The sequence below is a fragment of the Andrena cerasifolii genome, chromosome 15 (assembly GCF_050908995.1).
Source record: "Andrena cerasifolii isolate SP2316 chromosome 15, iyAndCera1_principal, whole genome shotgun sequence".
Taxonomy (NCBI): domain Eukaryota; kingdom Metazoa; phylum Arthropoda; class Insecta; order Hymenoptera; family Andrenidae; genus Andrena; species Andrena cerasifolii.
The window spans coordinates 5,497,003-5,511,251 of record NC_135132.1 but is presented as its reverse complement, the minus strand read 5'-3'; the positions used below and the strand labels follow the sequence as shown (position 1 = coordinate 5,511,251).

The window sequence follows — 14,249 nt, the reverse complement described above, 5'->3', positions numbered from 1 at the left end:
ATTTTTCGAACATCGAGTCGATTCTACCCAAGCCAATTTTCAATCAGCTGCTGTTTAAAAACTATCTGTTAAATTAAATCACAAAATTTCTGAGATAAAGATTGTATAATATATGTTCATCGTTGAAAATGAACACAAGTATCACAATGTTTAAAGAGAAGTACCATTTACAATAACGCCCCAAAAATATTTTACCTCAAAGTCAAATTGTGGGCCATTTTGACCCAGTGTTACTTATATAAATTTCAAATACTAACAACAACAAAACAAGAGGCCAACGACTTCAAATGAAATTTGCATGTACTTCAACAGCACGAATCCTGGCCACAAATTGCTAACAATAAGTCGTAAACTGTACTCAAAAATTTGAAAGAGCTCAAAGTATGGCAAAGTCACAAGAACTTCCCTTGACTACAGCAAAACACCCCCTTCGCCCATTGCAAAAAATAATGCCCTCCCGGCTGTCAAACAGCGCAGCCTAAAGCTGCATAGGACTTGGGGGCTGTTATCTTAAAGGCCATGCCTCGTTCCCCTGAAAACGAACTAAGGCCGGTGTTTCATGCTTTGGAAAAACGAAACCCCCAAAGTTGCGAGGGCATAAAGCTTTCATGCTGCGCGTAGTCTGTCGCGCAATTAAAAATATAAATCCGGCCGAGGGAACGGTGGGAGTTGGTCGAAAAGCGCTGCTGAAAACATCCTCGTAAACAGAGGCCGGTCGTACGAGAGCACAGGTACGCAAAAGTTATTAGAATTCGCTGGAGGACGGAGGAGGGGAGGGGGATGGTTACCGTGCACGCGGTTATGCACTCGACTGAAGTTACACATTTCCCGCAGTAGACAAGTTGACCTGCTTCCGTTTTGTTTCGTTTCGTTTTGTTCCTTCCAGTTTCCATGTGAAATACACTTTGAGCGTGTGCCGCGAACTTTGCCTGCTTTTTTGCCGAATTACGGCTGCTTCAGCTGCGTAGAATGCTGCAGCCGTTTACGTTGAATGCGATTCGATGGAGGGATGAGAAAGACGGAGAACTTAGAATTATAGAATTGAATGGCCACAGAGGAAAGTGGAAATGAGTGTCTAGGGAATTTTCAGGGGAAAATTTCGAGTTAGATTTCAAGGTCGCGTTAAGGTTAAATTATAGGGTAGCGTTGGATTTGCATTGGTGTTGGATAGGATCAGGTGCCAGGGATGCAAAGTATGACAACTGCAGGCGGAAGAATTAATAGGCTTTGTAAGTTTGGGAAAAATGATCTTGAGGGAAGGAAACTGTGTTGGTCAAATTGATCCTCTGGCGAGGACTCAACTGTTTTGATTTGCTACTTGACATATGCTTCTACAGGGTTACCCAATTCAACTCAGACCCCGCGAGAACAGATGAATGGTCAAGTAGTCAGTCCCTGTCCTAAAGAAGAAATTGGATTTTGGATGCACCAATGCCTTGCTCAGGGTTTTTGCGTCGTTTTCCCTGAGGACAAATGTCGAGGCGATTGTCTGATAAAGGCATCTGTTCTCGCGCGCTCGGGTTCTGAGTTAAGTGGATAACCCTGTACGGTGAAATGGATGTCAAAGTTGAAGAATTAAGGGTTCATTGGGGGGCTCGAGATCTAAGGATTCCCCTAGAGGTTCTAGGATTAAGAATTGCGCTCATGATCTAGGAATTCAGAATTGACTCACAGGTATCAGAACTAAAGAATAACTGAAGTTCTGGAGCCAAGGATTGGCCTAAGACTGTACTAAAGATCCGGGAACTAAGGGTCGACTTAATAAACTAAGAGTCATTGATTCACCTAAGAATCTAGGAATTAAGAACTGTCCCAAAGGCTAAGGAAGTTAGAACTGACCCAAAGATTTGTAGAATTACAAATTAAGCTAAGTATCTAGAATGCATAGGTTAACCCACAGATCCGGGAACTAATAGCTCACATAATGGCCTAAGAAATACAGAATTGTAGCGGTTGTTTGTTACTTCGCCTCCATATTGGAGACGCGACTTCTCTGTACCTTTGTGTACCCTTGGGTTTTCCCCCGTGGGCCTGGGTGAGTCAGGCTATGGCCACGTAGGCATCTGGCAGCCAGGCTCGCCCAGGTCTGGGTTTTTCCAGCGCGGGGACGCGCTTTTCGCGCCAAAATTTGCCGCGCGTTTTCGGCGTCGCTTGAGGGACGCGTCCCTCTGAGAGGGCTGTATAAATAGCCTCCAGAGGTGACGCGCGCCCTCACTCACTCCGTGGAACTGTCTTTAGTGGCATCGACTCGCGCCGTTTAGAATAAATTGTTACTACACTGATTCGCAGTGCATCACCTTTTCTCGTGTATTAAAAGGAGTGTGGTGAAAGAGACTGTAGTCGTTATTATTCCATTCACCCCTCAGAATAATTTAAAAATCTAGGGTTCAAAAAGTTCTCCGAAAACCTTTCAACTGAACACTGACTTAAATATCTATAAATCATCAGTAAGTCAGCTCAATCTGCACCTGAACCAAGCCTCCTAATCACGGATTAAAAATGAACACTTGGTGTAACTTGAAAGCACCTGCAATCTGAACGACACAGGTCAAATCTCGAAACAACTGGCGCATCCTGAAGCGTTGATCCACAAAAGCGTCTGGACGCTTCACTCACGCCAAGTTCCGCTTAATTCCTTACGACGCGTGAAAGAGTGCCCCTCTGTCGGCTTAGCGAGCCGCGGCGCGTTTCTGCCGCAGAGTACGCGCGCGATCGGGGGCATAAAACGAGGGACGAAAGAGGAGAAAGGGAGCAACGTCCCGCGAGGGAGATGAGCCAGGCCGCTGTAGCAGCTACAGGTACTAATTGCTTTAATGAGCAGTGGGCGCGGCTCGTTCTATGAAATTTCTCTGTGACGGCCGTTCGTCGAGGCGCGACGGCCAGGCTCGATGGAAAAGAGAAGCAGAGAAGTGGGGAAGACGGAGGAGTGCGCCGAAGAGGACCCAGAGGGCTAAGGCTGTGAAAATGGAGCGTAGTATTGCAGCAGGGGATGAAGAAGTGGGAAAGGATAGGCAAAGCAGGAGGAGGGATTGTGGAAAGTGGAAGCCAACAGTTGTTGAAGGCAGTAACACGGAAAGTGAGAATAAGCTGGGGAAAGACGAAGGTGGTCCAGAGAGTAGAGTACATGCATGGTACCATAATAGTGTTGGATGAACAGAGCTCAAAGCAAAGTGGTGATTACAGCGAGTAGTGTAGGGAAATGTGGGTGAACATTAGGGGATGATTTACAAATGAAACGAACCGTTGAAAACATACTAAATAAGAAATCACAATAAACATACGTAGGAACTGGGACAGCACAAATACGAAGAAGAAGGTAACGAGAAAAACCCAACAAGGTGCACGAGAAACAAAGGAAAATGAGGAGAGGGCTAAACATTAGACCAACGAGGAAAACCATGCATAAAAAATGCAGCAAAAGGTGGGGAGATGTCGAAGAATCGGAAGGAAACAAAGGGAACGTGAAAATAGATGGTAGGATGGGGTGGATGGAGGGGGAGGGGAGGGGGGGTGAGTAAAAAATTCGCGGAGAGACTATGAAACGTGGCTAGTAAAAACGTGGCAGAACGTCGAAGCAGAAGAAGAAAAGAAAAATAAGGGAAGAAAATCGCAAAAGGACGAAGAGGAAGCGGCGAGGGGAGGGGTGGGTGGAAGGTAAGCACTTTCGCGCTTGCACAAGAGAGCAGCGAACGAGTCGGTCTGAAAAAGAAGCTGAACAGCGAAAGGGAATGAAGAAGAGCTAGGAACCCGAGTCCACGCGAGCTTCACAAAGACACTGACACAGGAGAGTGCACCCATTACGTCGCTCTCTTGGCTCGAGCGCTAATAATAATGCACTCTGTGTGCTGATGGTCAACTTCGCGGAGTTCTAGCCAAAGGATTTAAGTTATCGTTCAAGTCCAGACGCATTTTCCCCATGGAAAATTGGTAGAGAAATGACGAGGAACGGAGGAATGTCCGCCCCTCTAGACGTAAGGGAATCTCAGACTGATTGGCAGTGGAAATAACGTTAGAAATATTCTTTGTCATCTTGAAATCTGCTCATATTATAGGTTAGGTTCTGTGTAGCCAGGTCTCTAAACGCGCTGGCGCATGCGCAGACAGGAGAGGGCGCCACCGGCGACACTGGGGGAATAGTGTTGACTGTAGTGTGATTTTCGAGAGTTGAGACCTGAGGCGGGCCCTCAGGAGGAACCAATGGTACGCTACGCCGCATACAATCCGTAGCGTACCATTGGGTCCTCCTTAACCTCGCTCCGTCCGAAGGACCCGCCTCAGGTCTCAACTCTCGAAAATCAGACTGTAGTTTCGGGGTTTAGTGATCTAGTATGGAGGCATCATTATTGTGTGCTTGGAATTCTTCTTACAAACGTCACTAGCGATTAGGTTACCTTTATTAAGGAGAAATATTCATTGTATCGCCCTCTATAACAGTGCTCCGCAACCGATGTGCCACGAGACGGTGCTAAGTATGCCGCGGCGAAATTCCTCCAGAGGAGAAAAGGTACAACTTTCTTTTAACAAAGTTTTTTAATTAAGTTTTAATAAAAAATGATATGCGGTCGTGATTGAAAGGCCTTCATGAAAAACTTCGAGTGGTTCTACCAAAATCGCGCCGAATATAAAACTATTGGGTTCATAAAGACAAGCAAAGGTATCACATTAGTTATAGTCAAAAGTTAATATTAGTTATAGTTACAAGTTAATATAGTTAATATTAGTTATGAGTAAAAAATTTTGTTAGTTCCTTAATTGCGATGTTAAATATATGAAATAAAAAACAATAAATAAATAAACTGTCATTTTTATATGTACCTTTTGTTACTTCTATATGTTTTCTATAATTTTGCATGCGATGTACCGCCAAATTCTGGGAAGGGCTTAGGTGTGCCGAGGGTTAGAAAAGGTTGCGAAGCTCTGCTTTATGGTCTATAGCACGCAAAATTTATGACACATTGTTTTCAATCACTGTGTATGTATATTCAAAATTCAATGATGAATAAATACTTAACGTATTTTCCAAAATCCTGAAATTTCTAATCATGTAAAATAACAGAAAATCCTGCACAATTATGTAAATAAATAAAAATCCCTATTACCCTCACCAAGGATCCCCGCACTTCATAACTGAAAGTGACTTGTCTTCGAGAACTATTCCACGTTTTTCCCTTATCTCTCATTTACCTCCACAGTCCACTCTACATCACTGCTCTCCTTTCTTTTCATAAGTCACTCCAGCGAGCGGATATGCAAGAACCATAAAGCAGATCGCGGCGGGTTCCCTCCAGCCTGATGCGGGTAATAACGAATCATGATGGCCGTCGCGTTTCAATCAGCTGATTTGGCACGGATACCTTCTGTGTCTCATATCGTCGTTACGATCAAACCAACTTCTGTGAATTATTATTCTCAGTATGAGCTGCATTCTGCTAGGAATGCGTCCCAATTTAGCCAGCACTGTGGCTGGCTCCATCCACTGATGGAGAATCAGACCACTGTTCTCAAATCGAGATACTTATCAGCACGCGGTGCTCCTAAATGTCCCAGAAGAAACATTCCCAGAAGAGAATTACTAAAATTCAGAGAAACAATACCCAATCACGGGGTCACATCCGAGCCCAGTTAGCTTTCTCTCTGATGAGCTACCTCTACCAAGAAGGAGGCAAACATAGAAGCGAAATAATTGCACCCTGCGTTCTCTGTTGCGCCGTTCATAATATTGTAGTCAGTGTCTGTTGGGTGCCATATCGGGTTTCAATCGGCTGATTCGCGCTATCGTTTCCATCGACTGCTATCGATTTCGGTACAAACACCGCGTACACGCGCTGACGGTCTCGTTTCTGCTAATGGATGAGCCGCCCTCATTATCATCTGAAACGAGCCGCGCAATAGAGCCCGAGTACTCGTTAGCAAGGTTAGAACGTATTAATTGTCAGGTCTGAGTATCGACGATATGACATGGAAGAACCCCACCCTCCCTCTTTGAGCCTGAAAGGATGGCCCGTGACGATTGCAGAGTGTGATTGCTGCAACTACAGGGAAGCCAACGATGTTGGTGATGGAACATTAAACTGATGCACCTTTCTGGGGTTCCTCGTTCACGGAAACATCGATTTCGAACGTTCATTGCAGGACTCTATCATTGTTCCCAATGTGCCACAAGCATTCGCTTAGGGTGATTCCGGTAGACATGGACCAAGTCTTTACAATCATCCCAAACTTAAATATTTTCAAAGTACTGCATATTAGACTTATCAGTTCGTGTGATGAACTCTCTTTTCTAGGGCATGATCGTAACACGATATTTTTATAAATACCTAGCTACGGAAATAAGTAAAATAAAATTTTGAGACGTATATCCCTCCCTTACTACGGGTGAGTTGGACCACTTCAATAAAAATTATATTCTGACGGATAGATTGAAAAATACTTAACTGGTCCGTCTCTCCCGGCGGTACATCTCTACCGGAATTGCCCTATAAAGCTGGGATTTCCAATGCGCGGCTCGCCGCGGCGGCTGGCGGCGAGCCGCGCATTGGAACGGCAGCCTTTACACGCTGAACCCCATGCAGCCACAGGAATATATCGAGGTAGGGGTATTTCCTGAATGCCCCCAAGTAGCCAGTTGATTTTGTTTCTGTATCAAGCAACACGCACCTTGTAGCACGTTGAAAATCCACTTCGCACCATTGCGGCTGGGTCGAGTGTAAAATTTTCATCGAAAGTGCTTGGTCAACACTGCCGAGACGACTGCTGGGCATCGATGGACGCGTTTCGAAATGGCGAAGAAGTAGCTGGTCCCGTGGCAATCGAGTTTCCCGTCGAAGAAAGAACAAGATTGAACGAGGGAAAAAAGGACGAGGTTGGCAGGGGGCGGGGGGGGGGGGTCGAACAGAGTGACTATTTACGCCATTAAGCCTGTAACCACAGCCGACGGAGTCGAGAGGGGGGGACGAAACGCCGCCTTTGTGTTATTCAGTCGGGTACCGAGCCGCGTCCAGCTTAAATGGCCTCTTCCGCCCTTTTTCCATCCCCCTCGCAGCCAGGCCTTTTAAAAGCCGCGGGGGTGAAAACGCGAGCTGGCTGCGTGATGCACGAGCAGCCCCCGGTTGCGTGCATGTGCAACACGTACGGGACACAGATTCTGCACTTCCGATAAAGGCCTGCTTCGATGTGACCGACGGCCTACGAACCGACAGAGCGATACATGCCGAGGTGGAGGTGTTACTTATTTTGTTAATTGAAAGGGGTAACGATTTACGGCGCAAATATTTCGGCGAATAATCGTCCATTTCGGAGAGGCAGGAATGAAATATTCTAAGGGTTGCTTCAGGAAGCAGATGCGACCTTGAGATGACACTGACGTTTGTTGCAGATATTCATTTAAGCACTCTTATTAATTATATTGCTATAACAAATGCAACAGTTTATTGGCTGAAGATTGATTAGAAATATAGCAAGGAGGAACTATATTCCTATCGATGTTGCACAGAGCTAAGGAATATCTACAATAACTAAGTATACCAACATGATAGATACAGTACAACGATTGATACATACAGTCTTTAGGAAAATTAAAAAAAAATATATTTTTTCGAAATTTTTTCTGGCTGATATAATTATAGACTCAAAAACCATTTGCCCACCAAGTTCCTCCACCCCATTCCAAACGCAGGGGTCGCATAACCAGAAATCCTCGAACGCGACAAACATCTCGCGGCCCCCCCCCCTCCGGACGCAAGCGATGGTGGGAGCTGAAAGAGCCAAGAAGGGTGGCAAAAACGTCGACGCGCTTCACTGTCACGGTGAAATGGCCGGCTGACCCCGTGCTTTTGGAGTATCGTGCGTGGCGTGCACGACGGAAGCCGTTCAACACGCGACAGACACGAGACCGCCAACCACTTTTGAACCCTGCTTCCTCGTTCCTCGCTCCAACAACGTCCCCTCCCCCCCCTCCCTCCCTCCCGCCGCTGCCGTGAGCGCGTGTTTCTCGCGTCAGACACCCCTGCGGCCCGCGACGGCCGCTTTTATGCAGGGCACGGTGTGCGTGTTGCCTGCAAAAGCCGAGGAATGCAAAGCCTGAGGGGGCCAGGACGAGCCCAGCTACCGCTCGAGGCTTGATGAATTTCGTCCGGACAGCGGCGGATTTGCTCCCGACCAGACGAAGAGGAAGAAGAAGGAGAACCGGGTGGGCTGGTCGGGGTGGCGGGTGAAGGTAATTGGAGCAGCGTGGCGAGGACGGAGGAGGAAAAAGGCGACTCGACGGGACGATACCAGTAATATTCTGCGGAGGGACGAGATAACAGGCTGGTACGTGAGCCTGGAAGAAGTATTCCTGTTGGATTGTGTGTGTGCGTGTGTCTGCCTTTAAGTAAAACTCCTTTCTCCGATTTTCCGGCAGGGAAATAAAGGGTTCACGTTCTTTCCCATGAGGGTAGCGAAGCTTGCAGCTGATTTGCATCGGCGTGTATGCCCGTGTGTAGAGAGCGGAATAGAGGGGGGCCTGGGAGGGTTTGTGGTTTAGGTTGTTGTTGGTGGTGCTTGAGTAGCCGAGGAATTTAAGTGGAATTTTGAGATTAGGGAATGGAGGGTTTGCGGATGTATGTCACGGTGTTTAGGTGGAATTTTAATTTTATGGGGCAACGTGACGCGGTGGTGTGGAATAGGGAATGATTCTTCACTGAGGTCTGTGGTCTTTTGTTCGTTTGCTTGCAATTAATGCCGTTTTTATATTTAGAGAAACTAGCCAACGCATGTTTAGTTGCCTCAACAAATGATGAATGTGTTTTACAATGGATTTAAATTACCTACGTATATCCAGCAATATAACATAGGGTCACATAAGATCTACTCTAGCTCCACAGTAGAGCTACACATGTTTCGTTCCAAGTTTGTGGTATGCTTGCACGAGATATATATAATACCTACCTGGAGCTTAGGCAAAATCTATAGCAACAATAAGTCTACGGTACGACTTTCCTAGGTATAGCTACATACCTCCATACTATATATACTGTTCCCATCATAAACCTGAACCTAGATCTATACTAGGACTGCATTAAATCCATAGTAAGTGTATGAACTGTGGACTGCACTAGCTCATTACCATTGGACAAAAACATCACACTTCTCCCTTCAGTACCACCCAAGACTGAGCTCCACCTATAGCTCCATTTATTCCTGAACACCCAAAGTCCGCTAAACATACGTCCACGTTCCCATCGCACCCTCACACCTCACCCAAACGAAAAGAATTTTGCCATCCCTGGTAAACAACACGAAACTAAATTATACAGAATATCCAGCTGCGCCTGCTGCCTCTCCATGAATTATCCAGCCCTCACTGCGTCCAGTTGTGTAGAGGACGCGCACGTACCGTCGATCGGGTGGCAAAAATCGAATGAATAACGAAGTCTCCGCGGAAGCGTCGCCACTTCTCAACGCCTCGACCCTCCGCGCGAGTGGCCACGTCTCCGTGACACTTGGAAAATAATGCATCGATCCCGTACGTGGCGCGTGACAGTTGGCAGCGATGTCTGGTCCCGCGAGAGTTACCTGGCCGCGCACCTGGGCAAACGGGACGTCGACAACGTTTTCACGATCGGTCGAACGTGAGGAGGAAGCTTTTCCCTCAACTTCGGCCCGAAAGTCCGCAACTTCCCGGCGGAACTTCGACGTGGCCCAGACAGCGCGCGACGTTCTTCCACCGATACAACTGTTGCACATGGGGAGGCATGGCAGTTAAGTTTAACGGGGAACAGCGAAAACCTTCAGCAGTCGCTGAAATCGACGACATGGGAGGACTCACTTCTCGGCTTCTCGTGCAATTTGAATCCTGCAACGAGAAAAGTGCCTCCCACGCAGGGAATACTCTACGCCAATAGAGGGATGACAGTGGACAGCTTGGGCGAAGAATATGGGTTCTGTGGGGAGTTACGTTCTCAGTAGTTGCTCCTCGGTATGGTTGAAGAGCGCGAGTAGGTGGGAATGGGTGAAGGAATGACGTTCCAAGTACTCATTTGAAGTGTTTAGGAGGTAAAGAAATAAATTTAAAGAAATAAGAGTATGATTGGGTAAAGAAAAACCTGAGGGACGAAGTAGGGTTTAGCAAGATCTTTAGGTTCCATCCCACACAGGGTTTCTATGTTGCTGGATAGACTTGGTAAATAGTTCCTGACAAATATTAAACTTATATGCAGGTATAGGTACATTCAATTGTTTCTTAATATCTCTGTTTCTAACTATAAGAAGCGATATACTAGTTCAACGTCACTGGTGGGTCCTAGTAGATCCTACCGAGCTTTCACTTACAGCATCGTGACAGATACATTGAATAATTTAAAATAATGCGAAGAATCCTCATTAAAGGATTTGAACAAGAACCAACTCTCATAACAAGAAGTCCTGAGAGGTCCGGGTTAGGTATTATTGAAACTTTAAAGCTCAGAATCATGGATCCTAACTAGAAGATAGCAACAGAAAGAGCGACCAAACTACAAATTAAAATAAACTATAATCCCTCTTTAACAATCCCGAAACTTCCACAAGAGCAACAAGAAGCACCCTGGGGGCCAGGGTTCCCAAATCCAGGAGCTCCACTTAAAAAATACGACTCCCTTCCCCCGATAACGACCACGAACAACCTTTTATTTCCATCGAGAGCAGCATCAAAATTATTTTCAATAACAAACCCCGCGCCGCAGAGCGTCCAGCCGGTCGCACGCTGCCATTAAAATCAGTTTTCCCAGCGGCATATCGCAAATCTTCGCGCATAAAAATCGCGTGCACATCCACAGGCCCCGGCCATGCACTGCGATTCCACGGCCCCTAACGATCCGTTATTACTTTGATAAAGTGCATAAACACGGCAGAAGGAATGGCTATAATTTTTGCCGCGGCACGCATCTCCCCCCCTCTCCCCCCTCCCCTCCTCGGCCCCAGCCACCGTGGCGACCCCAACGGGGGCAAATAGAACGCGGGGGTCGGATGCGCCAGAAAATTCAAACAAACATATTACAGCGGTAAATCTCCACGAATCGCTGGCTCTTCGATCGCCAAACAACCCACTTTCCGCGATCCCTTTGTCCCCCGCGATAAATTACGCCGGTCGTCTTACGGCGGCACGAGGCCGAACGATCGTCCGGGGCAACACGCGCCATCATCATAAATCAAGCCGGCGCGCTACCGTTCCGGGGATTTTTGCGTTTCCCTCCCGCCGCGCGACGGGTGGCAGGACTGGCCCCGTCGACCTCGTCGATTACGACACACCAGCGCCACTCCTTTTCCTTTCCGTGCGCCCCCTCCCCGGCCGCTGTGTCGGACATCCTGACGCGAGGATGCTAATAGAAAAGTTCAGCTTGGCCGGAAAAGTTTCGGGCAACGGCGAGCGAATTGAGAATGGAAACGGGTCCAGAGGTGTCCCCCAGTAAGTACTTGTTTGCGATGCTGGGATCCAATCGACCGGGCTCGCTTGTTTTTGGAAGATGATCGGCTTGGTGATGCAATCTCTGGAAATGGTTTATTCCGGAGCAAAAACTCCCGGAAGGATATGGAGAGAAGATGTACATAGTAAATTGCAGAAAGAGAGAGAGAGGGAGAGAGAGGGTTGCTACAAAAATACCAAAGCTACTGGAAGTTCTTTCGGATCCTGGAAAGTACGGGACCTATTCAGCAGTATGGCATGAAGCACGAAGAAAGATGAACAGAACAACGAAGATGCACTCGATCGTCAAGGAACAGATGCTCGCACAGAAGTAAACACGGATTTTTTTTAAATAAAAAAACTCGGGTTCGCTGAAGAATATGCAATATCCTTCGACTACATTTCCAATCGATTCATCACGCACCTTTGGATACTATCGACCTTCGAACATAATGCTTTATGTTCTGGTAAATCGGGAACTGAACCGAACCATTCGCAATATATTGATAGCCATGAGACTTTTACGAAGAAACATAGTGGATTTTATTACGGATTACGACGTGATGCACGACAGAACTGCAAAAGCATTTGTAAAAATACATTTTTCTTGTACATATTGTGCTCAATTCCATAGAAAACTAACCTCGAAGTCTGTTGGATGTACGCGCGGGCAATGGTGGCGCCTCTGGTGGCTGATCATGCAAAGCAATTATTGAGACTATTGTAACTGCTCACTCAACTATGTACGTAGTCTCAGACATTTTTCTCGAAAGTAAAGGACCAAGTGCAAAATGTTGTTCTACTGTTTTGACTTATATTTAAACAACGTCCCAGTCTAAGTTACTCCCCTTTACATTACTTTGCCAATAAAACCATATAACAATCCGAATACGAACACTAAGATGCACTTAGTACATATATGTATAATATATTCTTCCATCGAATAAAAATATCACAATTTCTTTATGTTCTATGAATAAACAAACAGCGATCCTCTAAGTAAATTATAATAAAATAATAAGTATAGAAGCAACAACTCGGGCGATTTAATTTGTCACAAAGTCTCCCCTTTCCGCACAAAACTTACTGCCCAAACTACTAGCCACAAAACTATTCTCATCTACTCGCGTCGCACTTCCATTCAAAAAGTAAGTTGAAGCTACCCATAATCAAAGTTGCACATTTAATAGAAGGGGGCATAAATTTCCCCTCGAATACCATTTACACCCCCCTTCATTTCCTAACCAAAACTCAGACAAGATTAAGGCAACCTCAAACTCGGGCGCAGAAAACAATCCTGTTAAAATCCTATACTTACCCAACTACGGGTTCAAAAAACTGATCCCAAATCAGGGCCCCGTCAACTGCCCCCCAGTTTCCCCCTTTTCCTCGAATTCACGAGTTGTTTCGCCCCCCACCCTCCCTCCCCCTTGCCACGTTCTTGCCAGCGAATGGCCGACAGGGACAGAAATGAAATTGTTTGCAAACTAATCTGTCCTGGCGCCGACAACGAAACGGCACACACGCGCGCGTGTGTACACGTGCGAGTACACCACACGGCAATACGGTGGGCAGGCGCTGCCAGCGGCAGAATCGGGATACCGAGATCATACCCCAACGACTGAACACGCCATCGTGCCTGGGAGATGGAGGCGTACAATTAAAATTTACTGTCGCATAACCGCGTCTATCCGTTTCGCCCTCGCGCGCAATTGCGTTCCGCGCGCGCTACACGGACAATTCGGGGCACGAAGGGCTCTTTAATGAAAAGGTATTCGTGCTTTTTCAGGTCAACGGATTTTAGCAAACCTGGAAAGGCTGACAGGAATGAAGTTCTACGGTCTGAAACAGGAAAAAGGGGACGGCGTTGGACGTTTCACCTCCGTTTTTTTTTTTTTTTTAACAAATTACACTTTTTCTTTGAACTTTTCTTGAGTAAAATTATTTACAAGAATGAAGTTAGGGAGAGGAAATTGAATGATTGTTGTGGCGAGGATGGCGGTACATGCGTCCGCTGGTGATTTAGATAGGGAATCTTTAAAACTTGTATTTAGGGAATAAGGTTTCAAGGTCAAGGATAGAGGGATACAACAAAGTCCCATTAAATTATATGTAGTACTTTTCCTTTAATTAATTCCTAAATATCACCTATTTTTATGGGCTCTAGACCCGAGCAGCCCTTAAACTCATCAAGTCATGCATGTGCGTCAGCTCTAATATACCTGACACAGATCTAATTCAAACACAAATACACCCCAAACTCAGTATTAACTTAAATATTAAGTAGACAGAACTATCGACACACTGAAATGCTGACACACTTAGCCAATCTGCAGCAAGTCTAAGCCAACTGCAATACAGAAGTCTCAAGTTTGACCTAACCTGAATGCAAACTCAACTTAGATTCGTCCTAATCCACTCTATCCTACTGTTGCATTGCTTCCTAAAACAGTCAAATTCAAACGTAACGTTAAGCTAATCTACTTCTGCAGCACAGCTCGACGAAGACCTAATTGCTGGACCTAACAGTTCATAAGCAAGAATACATATCTAGCTACACCTAGCCCCATTTAAAGGAACCATTACAAAAGCAATCAATAATTTTGGGCACTAAATGGTCACACTCAGCAAAAGTATATACTCCTTTCATGCAATGTGATACATAGTTAACAGAAATAGTTTACCCCAGCTCTAGTACAGAATTAAACCAAATGAGGTAGTGAGAGCAACAACAGACTAATCCACATTGCTTTCGAAATTGAGTTAGTAGCAATAACATATACCTTGGAAAGCTCTACTAATCATATAAAGTAGGGAATTTTTTTTT

General features: G+C 45.9%; 1 protein-coding gene across 2 annotated transcripts in view; it reads right to left on the bottom strand.

Annotated features, from left to right (window-relative positions):
• LOC143377407 (uncharacterized) overlaps positions 1-14,249 on the bottom strand; it is a 433,212-nt gene that overhangs the window by 334,040 nt on the left and 84,923 nt on the right. The window lies entirely within an intron of this gene.